This window comes from Euprymna scolopes, chromosome 13 (genome assembly GCF_053919585.1).
Source record: "Euprymna scolopes isolate OS-2025 chromosome 13, ASM5391958v1, whole genome shotgun sequence".
Lineage (NCBI taxonomy): Eukaryota > Metazoa > Mollusca > Cephalopoda > Sepiida > Sepiolidae > Euprymna > Euprymna scolopes.
In genome coordinates, this window is record NC_136494.1 from 44,857,011 (window position 1) to 44,871,304 (window position 14,294).

Consider the following 14,294-nt stretch of genomic DNA (forward strand, 5'->3'; position numbering starts at 1 on the left):
ACATACATTATATATTTTTAGAGTTTTAAGCAAATAAAGTGATAAAAATGTGAACATCATAAAACAGCATTTTCGGTAAGATTTTGTAACGACCTCCCCCCCCCCCCGATTTCTAAACATTCGTACCGTGTTTCTGTTAAGAATTTTTTAATGAAATTTGGAAATTAGCCAAAAGAGATGTCATTTTTAATAATTTCGAGTGTCCGAAATTCATTTGACGACTCGTTTTTTTGTTGTGTTAAAAAAAAAGATTTCAAAATGATGAGTATTGAAAATTTTGAAAAAAAATTTTCTTTGGACACTCACTATTAAATAAAACAATCTTTTTTCTATGTTTATTCGTTAAAAAGATGATTGGACAGTGTTTTCTCTAGTGGTACGTAGCAATTTAAAAACATAATATCCGAAAAAATCGTTATGAATTTGAATCAAGACTTCTGTAGTATTAATGATAGTAGTAGCAGCGATAATATGGTGTAAACAGACGTTTTGTTTTTGTTATTTATTTTTATTTCAAATCGATTTTTTTTTTATTGAAAATCTGGTTATAAAAAAAATTCTTACATGTTTAGTTAGAGCTATTTTGTTATCAACCATACAAATATTTTTAAAAATTGGGTAGTAGTAAATTTTAAAATATTTTAACAAGTGAAAATGTGAAATATGATGTTTTGGTTCACGTGTACGAATGGTACACACACTTCTAATTTTCGTCCCTTAAAAAATGTTTTCAGTGAATAATTATCGAATGGAAACTAATCTACCCGATTAAAAATAAAATAAAAAAATAATCAATATTTAAATATTTGTAGGAGGTGCTCAGTTAAAAAATAAAAACGGTAGGAAAAGACATGAAATGTAATTAAAAATCAAAATAACATTAATTCAAAATTTTTAATAATTTGTCAGCTTTAGCAAAAACTTGTTTGTTTTTTTTTATATTTAAATAGAATTTAAATACTTGATATTTTTCCAAGCATCATGTTTTCTGTTAGAGGGACGTCACTTTTTTAAATAACATTTATTTTTGTCTATTTGTCATAATTCTTGTAAAGTTTCACAATGGGTATGAAACACCCTCTTAAAAAAACTCGCTTAATTCTATGTCTAATCCGAGGTATGAGTGGCAAGCCTCCTCCTAAAACCTTTAGCCTTAACAATAACTCTAAGTACAAGTGGCAGAGCTCCCCACTAAACAAACTTCCTCTGTGAGCTCATATAAACGTAAAAAAAAAAAAAAAGCATAAAAAAACGTTTAAAAGAAAAGTGCATGATTAATCTCCCATAAAAAAATAAATTGGTCAACTGTCCTAAAACGCAAGGATTGTCTTGAAATGGTGAATTATTTTACATTTATGTCAAACCAACCCCCACTCTAAATTCTAAAATTGTTTTTGTTTTGTTTCCATCAAGTCCTCAGGATGTTCACACATAATTTTCCTTAGACCTATCATTAACCCAAAGTCAGAGTGGCAACCTTCTCATAATTGCACAAAGACCCTCTTAAAACCATGCATAATCGCCTTTTAGAAAACAAATAAAACAAACACCCAGGATTTATCTATCATAGGAAAAAGAGGGGGAGGTAACTGCCCTAAAACGCTTGAATGATTCAAAATGGGAAATCATTTTACATTAAATTCTAAAATAATTTTTGTTTATCTTTTAAAGTTTTTCAAGTTGTTCACATGCAATTGTCTATAAAGGTAGAATCACATATTTTGGAGAGGTGGTCAGATGGGGGAGGGGTAGCAGAAGGTATTAATCTACAATAATACCAAAGAAATATTGCAATATATTCATTTTTAACCAATCCTAGATTTCGATTTCAGTTTTTGGCATATAAAATGCATTACAACTAAACTTTGAGTTCTTAACTTTTCTTTTAATGAATACATGGCATTTTTAAGCAATCGCAGCATATTTATGTGTATTTACTGCAGATTATTTGGAAACTATTCATTTCTGGAGACTTTTCAGTAGCATATTCAGATTCCTTGCACAAAAATACACTGATATGGCAAATTTCATTGCTTAGTCTTGTGTTTTAACAAAAATATAGCATTTTTACTGAAAAAGTAGTGCAAAAAATGTGACAAAACGCATATGATCTTAAAGAGGGGAAAATATCCAAACACGCAGGGCATAAAAATAGTCATAACTTCCTTGATTTTAATTGGATTTAAAAAATTAAAAAATAATCTTTCTTAGCTTATCAAGCTCTTTCTATATATACCAATATTGAAATATTTTAAGCCATTTAAATTTTTTCATGTGTATTGCTATATAAATAAGATTTGGTTATAATTGGAAGATATGAAGATGAATGCATTTTTAAGGATCCTATAATCGGTCGTCTGCAATAGAGCCGGTTGGGGCATGTTGTCAGGTTTTTTTGGTTTTTTTTACACAGTGATCACCACTTATCAAGGCCCGGAAGCCACTCAGGGTAAGGGTTATTGCAAGTACATTACGTTAGTGTGGAGATTTGATGAAGTGTTTACTTAAGGGGGCGGTTCATTAGGAATTTGTTAACATTGGACTTGAAGACATCCAAGTTGTAGTCCGGTGGGAAGCAGGCAGACGGAACAGAGTTCCACAGGCGTGCAGTTCTAAGAAAAGAAGCTTTGTTCATGGAATCCGCGTTTTGATTTAGGCACAGATATAGAGTTAAAATTATTTGTTAAAAAAAAAAACTATTTTATAAAAATCCAATGTTGTTTTCATTACAAAATTGTTTTATTAAAATTATATTTTCTTACGCAAGCTTTTCAATAAATACTTTTACAATACAAAATGTTTTTGACTCCTGATGGGGGGTATGAGACCAATGATTTCGACGATCGTTTTTATAACCACCGGCTGTACTAACCAACCAGTGAAAATCTTCCAAAGTTACTATAAAAATTGTTGAATTTTGGATTCAATCAGTTCACCGTTAACTATGTCACAGACCACATTTGATTCTTGGCCGCCATCTTTGTTACTAGCAATTACTTTTTTTTCGGGACTGGGCTGCTTCTTCTCTGCCATCTTTGTTCAACAGGATGTCTCAACACTTAACATATATTTTGATAAATTTTTATACAGTAAATGTTTTGGTTTTCAAATGGCGCTTGCCCAGTTTAGACAATTATGAATATGTCATTTTCATTTTCTGTTTTTAATAATAAAAATATATATACATTTCATGAAAAACATTCCCGTTTTCATTAATTAAATCGAAACATTTTCAATTAAATAATTACGGATATATATTTTCTTTCACTTTCTTTATTTACTTTTTTTCATAGTTCTTTCTGGAAGTAATTAATATCTAGTTTAATTTTTTTGTTATTTATTTGTAACTTCGGTCATAGTTTAATAAAATACTGATTTCTCCCTCGGATTTTAACGACAGGTGCACGAAAAAAATGGCATCTTCATTTTTGGCGATAAACTGTAGAAGTACCATCTCGGGAATTATTAAATAAACAAAAAAAATGATTTTTACAGTGAAATTAATTTTTTCATTTATGCGCCACATGCACATAACTTAATTATATTTTCTGTTATTTTTTAAGTAATGTACAGTGTAACTAAAAAATAATTTAACAAAATCTTCAAATTTATACATAAACTTTAGTTTTAAACAAGTTTAGAGCATAAACAAAAAAATGCACATTTTTACATGAAATTAATTTTTTTTTTAAAGTAATGTAACTATACAGTCTAAAAAAAAAATAATTTAAGAAAATGTTAGATATATCAAAAACGCCCGACAGAACATAAGAGAAATAAGTAAACAAAAAAAAGAGGTACATTTTTTAAAATGAAAAATTATTTTTCCATCAGTCACACACAACTAAAATTGTTTTTTTGGTTCAAAATGTACCCAGTTTAATTTTTAAAAGATAATTTAATAATGCTGAAGTTTATCCAACCGAAAGAAGATAAAGCAAAGAACATATGAAAGTTTGAAAGAAGATATAGAAAATAAACAACTGACATTATTTTTTAAATTGTAAATTTTCATTTCTTTTATTGACGCGCTTGTCGCACTAAAAATATTATTTTAAACAATAACTTTCTTTAAATTTTAAATAAACAAAAAAAATCCATAGTGAAACAAGTTGTTTGTTTACGTTTTTGTTGGGTCATGGGGCTCGTTAGTGTTGATAGTTGATTTTCTTGATGATACTGATAAGGTCACTTGGCATTAAGTTGTAAATCTTGATGTGTAGGTACACTCACTTTTATTAGTGGCGCTCCTTGATTTATGAGCATAGTAATATGACAGCAACAGATTATTAAAGAGGAGATATTTCTCTACAAAAACGGTGCCATTTTCTGAATTTTTTCAATTGAATTTCTTTCATATTTCTTTAAGTGAAGTTTACAAGTTGGATTTTTTTGTGAAAAAAACTTAAAACCCTTTTTTAAGCTCACCATATTGATAAATGACCCTTTTTTCTTTAAAATGGTACAATTTTTTATACATAGAGACTCACAATATCGCACACACCAAATTTGAAAAACACCAACATTTTTTTTGTGTAAAAAAAAATAAAGCCGCATTCACCAAAATTAGTGACATAACTTGAAATAACCTGGAAAAAAAAAACTATTAAAAACACAAGAAAAAGAATTATACATCTATTAAGCAAAAAGATTAAATTTTATTTAAATCAAAACTTTATCAAAATAACCCAAAGAATAAACGAGATATCGCAAGTTGAAGTTAAGGGAAATTTAATTTTATTTACCAGTTTTCGCATCCTAAACTAGGCTAGTTTGGGATACCAAGTCATAGGAAGAGTAATCTACATGCAAAAGGAAAATGCCATTGGACTAGACAGATTCTGTCTAGATCAAATAAGGCAGTGGTCAGCAGGTAAATACTAACCACAAAAAAATTAATAACGAGGGGTCTGATCTTTTTTCTTAGTTGTAGGGTGTATGGAAAATCTAAGAATCCTGCTAACAGGAAATAGGAAGGGTATGTCGCAAAATGTAGGTCATACATTTTTGCTAAAATAAAAGAAAAGGAGTGTTATGTTGTTAGTCTACCAGAAAACCCTGGAAACTATCAAAATGGTGGACTATTATGATGAAATTATAATAGTCAATTATTATGATTGGTAAAAGTATAATTGTTAGATAGAAATATGTTATTGATGTGAAAAGTTATGTTAAGTTGAAATATTTATATTTCTTAGGGATGTTAATTTAACGGATGGAATTTAAGCTAACCATAATATTAGCAAATATGTGTGACAAAAACCCAGCAATGATCTTTAGGCTACATGTAGTGATGACGTAATAAAAAATATAAATTTTGAAAGGTAGAGGTAGTTACGAGGGAGCTCAGTTCGATACGTCACATGTTATCAGACGGATGGGATTTTATAACTGCATGCCCAGTGAAAGTCAGAAAGGGAAAATGTAATCGCATACAAAGTGGGCCAACTCTGAAAAAGAACAAAGGAATGATTTTATCAAAATATAATTGCCATCTGAGCATTAATTTCAGGACGAATGGAAGATTTGAGGTTTTTGCTGATGTTCTAACTGACAACGATTTCTATAAACTGATAATTTATGTATACAAACATCAACAGCAAAAAAAGAATACATTAGACGAATCACATATCAGATTGTTAACACTCATGTTAAAAGAGACTTATAGAAACACACATCTGTTATGTATACACCCGTACATAAATACATATAAGGACAAACGTAACTACGCTGTTTATATACACTCCCAGTATACTACATATAACTGTTTGATGCCGTTTCAAACCCCTTTATAGTACATATCCCCGTTTTGATACCCCGCTATCCAACAATAAAAATGGTTGACAACAGCCTCTTCAAATATGAATTCAAGCAGACAAGTTGGGATGATTAATCAATCAGAATCAGAACAATCAGAACTTTTTGAGTTATTGGAATTGGTATCGGAAAAATTTGAGCCTTATTTCCGATTCCAAAACAATTCTTATAATTTTTTTCTTGACAATAAAAAAAATGAAACACACAAATTTATTAGAAGTTGTTCATTTAGAGCATAGGATTAAGGGCAATGGAATGGGTTATAAATCCCACTCTCAGATTTAACATTAATTCTCAGAATATGATTATTTTATTAGTACATTATTGTACTATTATTGTACTATTATTGTAAACAGTTCTTTGTAAAACCTTTTCGCACATATTCACTAAATGTTTGATATTAACAGATTTAAAATGCTCTGGACAAGATTTCAATTTCGAAGTGCCATCTAGACATTGTCATCGACTTCTGAAATAATGTTTAGGGTACTCCTTTCTAACAAAACACAAGTGAAAAATAAAGATAAAAATCTCATGATGAGTTTATCAAAATCTTGGATAGAGGGAAAACACTAAAAAGGAAATTATACTTACATTTAAACTTACACACCAAAGAAGGAGATTTGGATATTTGTTACTGAACAAAAAAAAAAAAAAAGATGAAAAACAAATATGCAACAAGTAAATGTTACCAAAGCCAAGACTCTTCTACCTATATGGATAAGTTTATTTGTGCTTAAACTTATTTTAAAGCATATTTTTAGTTCACTCATTCTGTTAAGTTAGAATAAAAAAATGACTGTCACAAATGTCACAAAATGCCACTCACAAGAAAAACTGAACAAACATTTGAGAAACATCAACTAAATTGTCAACAATCGAGTGAAAATGTTATGTTCTACCAGTATTTTGTTTGGATTTTGGAGCGATTAAAAATGTTAGAATGGACCAAAAATGATCAGGATTTTACATTAAATTTATGTGTAAAACTGTTTTTCTACTCAAAATTCTAAAATAATTGATTTTTTTTTTCCTTTCCACCACATAATCATCCATAAAATATATATAATTTTGGAGTAGTGATTTAGCTAAAGGTGTTAATCTATTTGTCATTATTATTATTATTATTTGTATCTTGTTAATTATTTATGAAAATTTCAAACGGCATTAATGATGACCAAATGTAAATGAGATTTCTTATAAAAGAAAAATAAATCTTGTCTCACAATTTTCAATCAATTTAAAAAAAAAACATTAAAGAAAAATATTTAAAAAGATCTACATTTGTAATATACGTCCTCCTCACGCTCCCGAGTGTATTTTTATGTTTTGCAAAATATTTGAACATTTTTACAAAGCATTGAATCTTTAAATGAATGTTAAGAAATTTTAAAAGAATCAGAATCAGTCCTTGTTTTGGAATCGGGAATTTAGAACAGAATCGTTAATTGTATCAGAATCCGGAAAAATTTTGGAATCATTGCCTCACCATGCAACTGAAGCCTCATGGAGTGCAAGTATGGCACAAGGCTAAGTTTAAGATAAAGTAAAGGCCTGACAGTTATACAACGTTAGCATTTTCTTCATCTTCTAGAAAATGAAGGCAAAAAACAAATTTTAAAAGATAAAAATTGTTTCTGTAAAATTCTTAAAGTAAACAAAAGTTTTGTACAATGTTGATATTATTTTCTCACTATCTATAGAGTTGGTATGCAACAATCGTTTAAAAGAATTTACATTACAAGAAATTGATTTTACCCACACTCGAACATTCTTCAAGTGCATGCGTGTGTGTTGCCAAGATCGCTGGAAAAATGGAGGGATCCTTCTATTGATCTAGTAGATATCTCACTGCTGATGCAATTCTTTATCTATATTAGAGCCAGGTACGTCCGAGGATAGAGTACTATTGCCACATCTGGCAGGAGTTGCTAGAAAGGACTTGTCCTGTTATGATAGAGTTCAAAATAGACTTTGTAGCCTTGTACGAGATGTCCTTTTCTCTTCACTGCAACCTCTTTCTCACAGAAGAGACATTATGAGCCTGTCTCTGCTTTATTGTTATTTTCATGGCAAGTGTTCGTCTGAGCTGCAATCTATGGTTCCCTCTTGCCAAACATTCACGAAAAACACTAATCTAGCTGAAAACACTATCAATAATTTCCTCCATCTGTGCCTAAACCTAAATATAGATTCCATGAACAAAGCTTCTTTCTTAGAACTGCACACCTGTGGAACTCTCTTCCATTTGCCTGCTTTCCAGCTGATTACAATATGGTCGTCTTCAAGTTCAATGTAAACAAGTTCTTGATGGGTTGTTCCCTTTAAGTAATCCAATTTACCAAATTTACACTACTAACGATTCCTATGATACTGTCACATTGACTACTGTACACTCTTTAACCCTTATCCTCTTGTGGCCTCTGGGCCTTGATAAGTGGGGACTCTTATGTAAAAAAACAAACCCGAACCTCATATATATATATATATATGTGTGTGTGTGTGTGCGTGTGTGTGTACACATACTAGAGGAATGCCTGTTCTAGGATGGGTAATATTAATTTTCTGAACAGATCTCAGTTTCCAATATCAGTTTTTCATTAGTGCCAAATGTCTTTCCCTGGAGTATTCTGTTAATGTCTGTAAACAGTCGCTAGACACTAGCAGCCAAAAGCAATGTCATTTATCCATCAAATTGCAACAGTAAATAATCTTGATGAAATAGCATTTCTTCTTTCTGTCCGTTTTCCTTAAGTTCATAAAGAATGTTAGAAAATTTACTATTGATGGTTCTTCCATTAAAGGTCATCAATGAACAAATTACCTTGCAGATCCCAAAATACAGAGACCAAAACCTTGCTTGCTGATGTTTGCATCTTTATTATTTACTCAGTTAACAGCCAATATGAAGTCAGAAGAAATGACATTAAAATGTCACTCATTCCTCATCTGAACAGAAATAGAAAAGAAATAATAATATGAAGAAAGTTAAAACTCTCAAAGTAAATCCATACAAAAATCTGACTCAGCTTTTGTTTTTGGAAAATTTCATATAGCATTTCAGATGGTTTAAACCTGGGTAAATTTTTGTCTTTCTTTTTAAAACTTGCTTCAGTTTATACTTTAAGTGGTAGAATTCAACATATTATATGTTAAAAATAAATTAAAAACAATGAAAAACTCTTGTACTGTGTGCTGTTGATAAGATTCCTACTCTAACAACTTACCAATGGGGATTTGTTAAAAAAAATATCCAGTTCCTGAGTCCACTTGAAGAAATCAATAAAGAAGCAAGTCACAGAACATCAACCACCTAAAAATTTAACTTTGAGGTTATTTCTGTCAAAAGTTGTCCAATCTAATTCTAGTATTTCGGACTTTAGTGGAATCCTTCTTACCATTGTTGAACAATTCAGGTTATCAATTGAAACAAGATATCCATTCTATCTAAATGATAAAACGTGTATGTCTACTTTCCTAGACTCACGATGAAAATATTAATTTAAAAAGATTGGCATAGAACACATTAAGAATTGGATTCTACATCTAATTTCCACTGATGATCAGCAGAATACACTACCCTGCTGAGGGTGAAAAAGCACAAACGTGTAAAAACGTGGCAACTTTGAAACCAACAACAAAAAAAAAAACAGTAAAATTGTCACAAAAGATGCTTTCATCACTCCTAGTATAAGAAGACAATAGGATTACAATTATTTTTAATTAAATTTCAGACTTCATTTTTGAGGTGTGACAAGTGACCATCATTTATAATTAATAGCAAAATTGCACTGATCGACTATTTTTAAAGTATCATCAAATAAAACTGAATTAAATGACAGTAAATATGAACATTCAATATCATTCTAGACATAATGATTATTTTACCTATTTTTAAAAACAATTCCTGCTGCAATTTACTGCATTATAAGTTGATAAAAATACTGATATGTTCAATTTTGGTGGCAGAAATAAAGTACCAAATGTCAAACATATACTAATTTTAAAATCACATATCACAAAAAATATTAATAAATACAGATCTGGAATATTGCATGCCCAATCAATACACATTGTAGAATGCTATATCCAAATGTCAGCTCTTTACACCATGTACTTCTTAAATAGTATCCTCAAGAATATGTAATAATTTTATGCAGTGTTTTTCACTTTGTTTATCATGTCGATGTAATTAAGTAAACATACATGTTCAACATCAACTTTAATAAAAGAGAGAGAACTGCATGTTAACAATGATAGAGTTCTTTATACAATTGGTATTTCTTTGTGATTCTATTGAATTTTTCACTTGGTACTGATCACATTTATCCATTTGAGGTGGTTCCCTCAACTCCTTCCCCAGTCAAGCACATACAGAGAAAAAACTTGAGTTGTTCTTCTTCATTGCTTGTGGCACAAATCACTTGTTTTGCATTGTTTATTAAATTGTTAGCTGAAAGTACAGACTAGTTACAAAATCACCCTCTCCTCAACATGTTAAAAATGGGTTTCTAAAAAGTTCTCTGCATTGTTTTTTTATTGTTTTAACATCTTTATATTATTGTTTTTGTATTGGCTTTGTTCAAGTTAATGCTGTGATGATTTACACATGATTTATTTCCGGTTTGTGCAGACTGTTCTGCTTTACAATGAATGCTCAGAAAAGGTCCCTTCTGATTAATATTTACCAGTTTAGAAATAAGCAAACGAATTTGGCTGTTTTTCAAAATAACAGAATATTTTTTAACTGGTAAACATTAATCAGAAAGATTTTTTCATGGCACATATGTGAAGCAGACTGATTCGCACAAACCAGAATTTTTTTAATAAGAGATGCATCCATTTTTTTCATATGAGAACTTGGGATGCTAGAAAGATTCCTACCTTAACAATTTACCAATGGGGATCTGTTCAAAAAATTGCCCAGTGACAAGATTTATTTGAGGAAATCAAAGAAGCAAGTTACAGAACTTCAACCATATCAATGATAATACCTACAATTTTAGCTTTGAGGTTATTTCTTTCAAAAGCTGTTCAAGCTAATTCTGATATTTTTACTTTAGTGGAATCCTTACCACTGTTGAACAATTCAATGAATCAATGGAAACAAGATTTTCATCTTATCTAAATGATAAAAACTTGTGTGTCTACTTCCTAGATCCAGAATTCAAACTTTAATTTCAAAAGAATGACATGAAAAACAGTAAGAATTGGATTCTACATCTACTTTCTACTGACGATAATGAAGCAGAATCAGCAGAATATACTTCTTCTAACTCTGTTGAGGGCCAAGAAGATCAAAGTGAAAGTAAAACTGTATCTCTTTCAAGCCCATTTGATGAATTTTGAATAAGCTTACAATACTAAATGAAAACTTAGAGTAGAAGCTGAATTAAACCTGGAGACTGCAATTACAATGGAAATACAAAATCACAATCTAAACTCAAAAGGAGTAAATCCCTTATGGTTAAGTGCACAAAAGAACTGGACCATTACATAGCTTTACCACTACTCGCAAGAGGTGATGATCCATTTCAGTGGTGGAAGAAGGAAGCCTTACCACTGCTGAGTAAACTGGCTTCAAAATATTTAAGCGCACCACTTTCTAATGTGGAGAGTGAACGGCTCTTTAGTACAGGTGGTAATGTGGAACAGGCTGTGTCCTTAGAATACAGAAACTTATAAGTAAAACAGAGAAACTTAAAGTATTGAACTTTAAATACTATGAGAGCAGAGGAAATAGAGCAGCAGCAGAATTTCAGCTTATACTTATTCATTTAAAGAATTACAATTTGTACTTTGTAACTGGTTTGTAATTTCTTCTTTTTGCTTATCTAATTGTTTAATTATATTAATTTAAGAATGAGAAAATTTTACTTTTTATTTTGTAATTTTATTTAATAAAAGCAAAAAGCCATAATAGTGACCAGACACATAAATATTAAGTTAAATTAGCAGGTACTATGTTAATGTGTCAAAGTCATCTGGTGAGTCACTTGGCAGTGATGTAATGATTTAAATTTAATAAAAAAGAGAAAAGTAATTAATCAGCAAAGTGGCCAATTATGCAGATTACCAATTATCTGCCAATTAATTGGTACACCCCTAATTCTAACTGATTTTGGAGTTTCATTCTATACTGGTTGCCCTAGCAAGATTTGAAAGTCTAATTAGATTAGGAAATGTAGTCATACCTTTCTAAATGGTATTAGAAAAAAAGACTTTTCAACATCAATCTCAATTCCATGATCCGATACAATCCCGTATTTCAACATGGATATAGTCATATTGTCCACTTCAGGTTAAAAAGAGAAAAATTAAACTGTATAATGTCTGAAAATGAATGCAGTGTTACTAGTGAGTTATCTCAGAAGATAAAAACGAACAGCAAGTGCAAAGAAAAGAAAAAGGAAATAAATATTGAAAATGGCCGACCAATGACAATGAGAGAAGCACTTGAGCATGGAAAGATGTGAGAGGTGGGAAATAATAACTGAACATGGAATTTTTATTTACAGCTTAGGAATGCAGGACGGGAATTTTTATTTTAATTGGTGCATAATTACTGCATGATTTTGAAACACAAGTCAAATAACATAATAGTACATGAGATTCTTTAAGCAGAATGACCAATGGTTGAGTTATTCAACAGAATAGGTTAGGTATACATTTGCAGAGGTTTTGATTTTCCATTATTGAAACAACTATCATAGATTGAAAATACAATAATACAAAGTAAAAAAAAAATTGTTCTCAATTCTATTTAATAAAAATAGATTTTTCTCCAAATATCAGAAAATCTAATCATCAGCATCAGAATTGTATTTTAAAATGTGCATTCATGAGGGTTTTAAACATTACTAACTCGATGCTTCTCAAAGCACATTTTTGGTTTGTTAAAGTTTTTGCATAGTGACTGTTCGGTTTTTATTTTAATGCTATCTAACACACTGATTAAAAGGTAGGGAAGGAAGATATTACAGTATTTTAAATATTTTTGTCATGGGAGACCAACGTATAACTTCCTTATAGAACTAAACTTTGTAAAAATCAATATTAAAAGCTACCAAAAGAATTGAAAAATCTTGCCATCAAACAGACACCTAAAACATTCAGTGTCATTGCTATTTGATCTCTCCCATGTCATGCAAGTGTTCAGTCATTTACAAAAATATACTCTAAATTAGTAGGACTCAGAAGAAACAAATGAAAATTGAAAACAAATCTTTAGAATCATCTGTAGCTCTCTACTTTGCAACACCAACAATGATAGGAACAAACTGCCAAATGTCAATTTTATATGATCTTCGTCACAGATTTTAATGTTAGGATGTTAGGGTTGACCATAAAGCACCATCATTCCTATGCAAATTAAGGTCTCTATTGCAACAAAAAGATTAACAGTATCACCACTGATGGTGACAAACAATTTTCTCCAATCTACCAATTATTCAAGAGGACATAACTCCACCCTTTTTTTTTTTCCGCTCTGGTTTGTTTTACCTATGAACATTTCCTCCATCATCAATGTTACAAAACTATTTGTTGGTTACAAAATAGTTTGTTTTGTTTTTTTTTCAAGAAAAAAAAATAGTGATAAAAATCGAAAAAAAATTAGAATATTTACTTATCCAGCTACATATTTACTCATGATTACAATAGAAAAGTGAAGTGCATAAATGTCATAATGGATACAATGACAGATCATGGAATTGGTGGTGCTGTATTAAAATCTTTATGAACTAATACTATTGGCAAAGATGTCAAAACTGCAATTTTATCCCAACACTGGCTAAAATAAAAATTGAGATGAACTGATACCTCAGCAATAAAGAAATCAATAGAAAAAAATGAAACGTTTGTGAATGATGCTTGATTAATTTAGATGTTCACTAGACATTGGACTTGAAAAAGACAATGTTGTAGTCTGTAGAGAAATACTTCTGCAATATTATATCCCACAGATGGAATTATAACAGAGCGCGGATGCACATATGATGGCAGATGAAAATACCAAAGGTCTCCAGCTGTTATTTTACAGATTATTTAATTTAAAAAAAACAAAAAAAAAAAAACAATTCAATTCTTAGCATGGCTATGCTGAATAACAATAAATAATAATAAATTGTTTTATCTGTAAGTTTTTAAACAGTGTCTAGTGAGTCTATTTTTAGATATTTTGTTACTTGGATTCATATTAATCTAATGCTGAATACAAAGATATAGCCATCTTTAATTTAAAAATTAATGGCAAGTGAAATTGCTTGGTGGCCAAGTAAGAGATTTAACATAACAGAATATTATCTGCTGATCCTAAAACTAGAGCTCTTTATGAGAAAAAAAAAGATGCAGCAGTCGCATTGCCACTGTGGTAGAAAGATACATGTTCACTAAGCATTTAAGGTACTTACAATCCCCGGATACAGAAATGGAACATATATATATTATGAAGAATTTGTTTGTAGACAGTCCGAAAA

The 14,294-nt window shown here is 30.2% G+C and overlaps 1 protein-coding gene across 4 annotated transcripts in view; it reads right to left on the bottom strand.

Moving 5' to 3' along the window:
- Positions 1 to 14,294, bottom strand: part of LOC145292001 (ubiquitin carboxyl-terminal hydrolase 46-like) — a 184,516-nt gene that overhangs the window by 143,059 nt on the left and 27,163 nt on the right. The window lies entirely within an intron of this gene.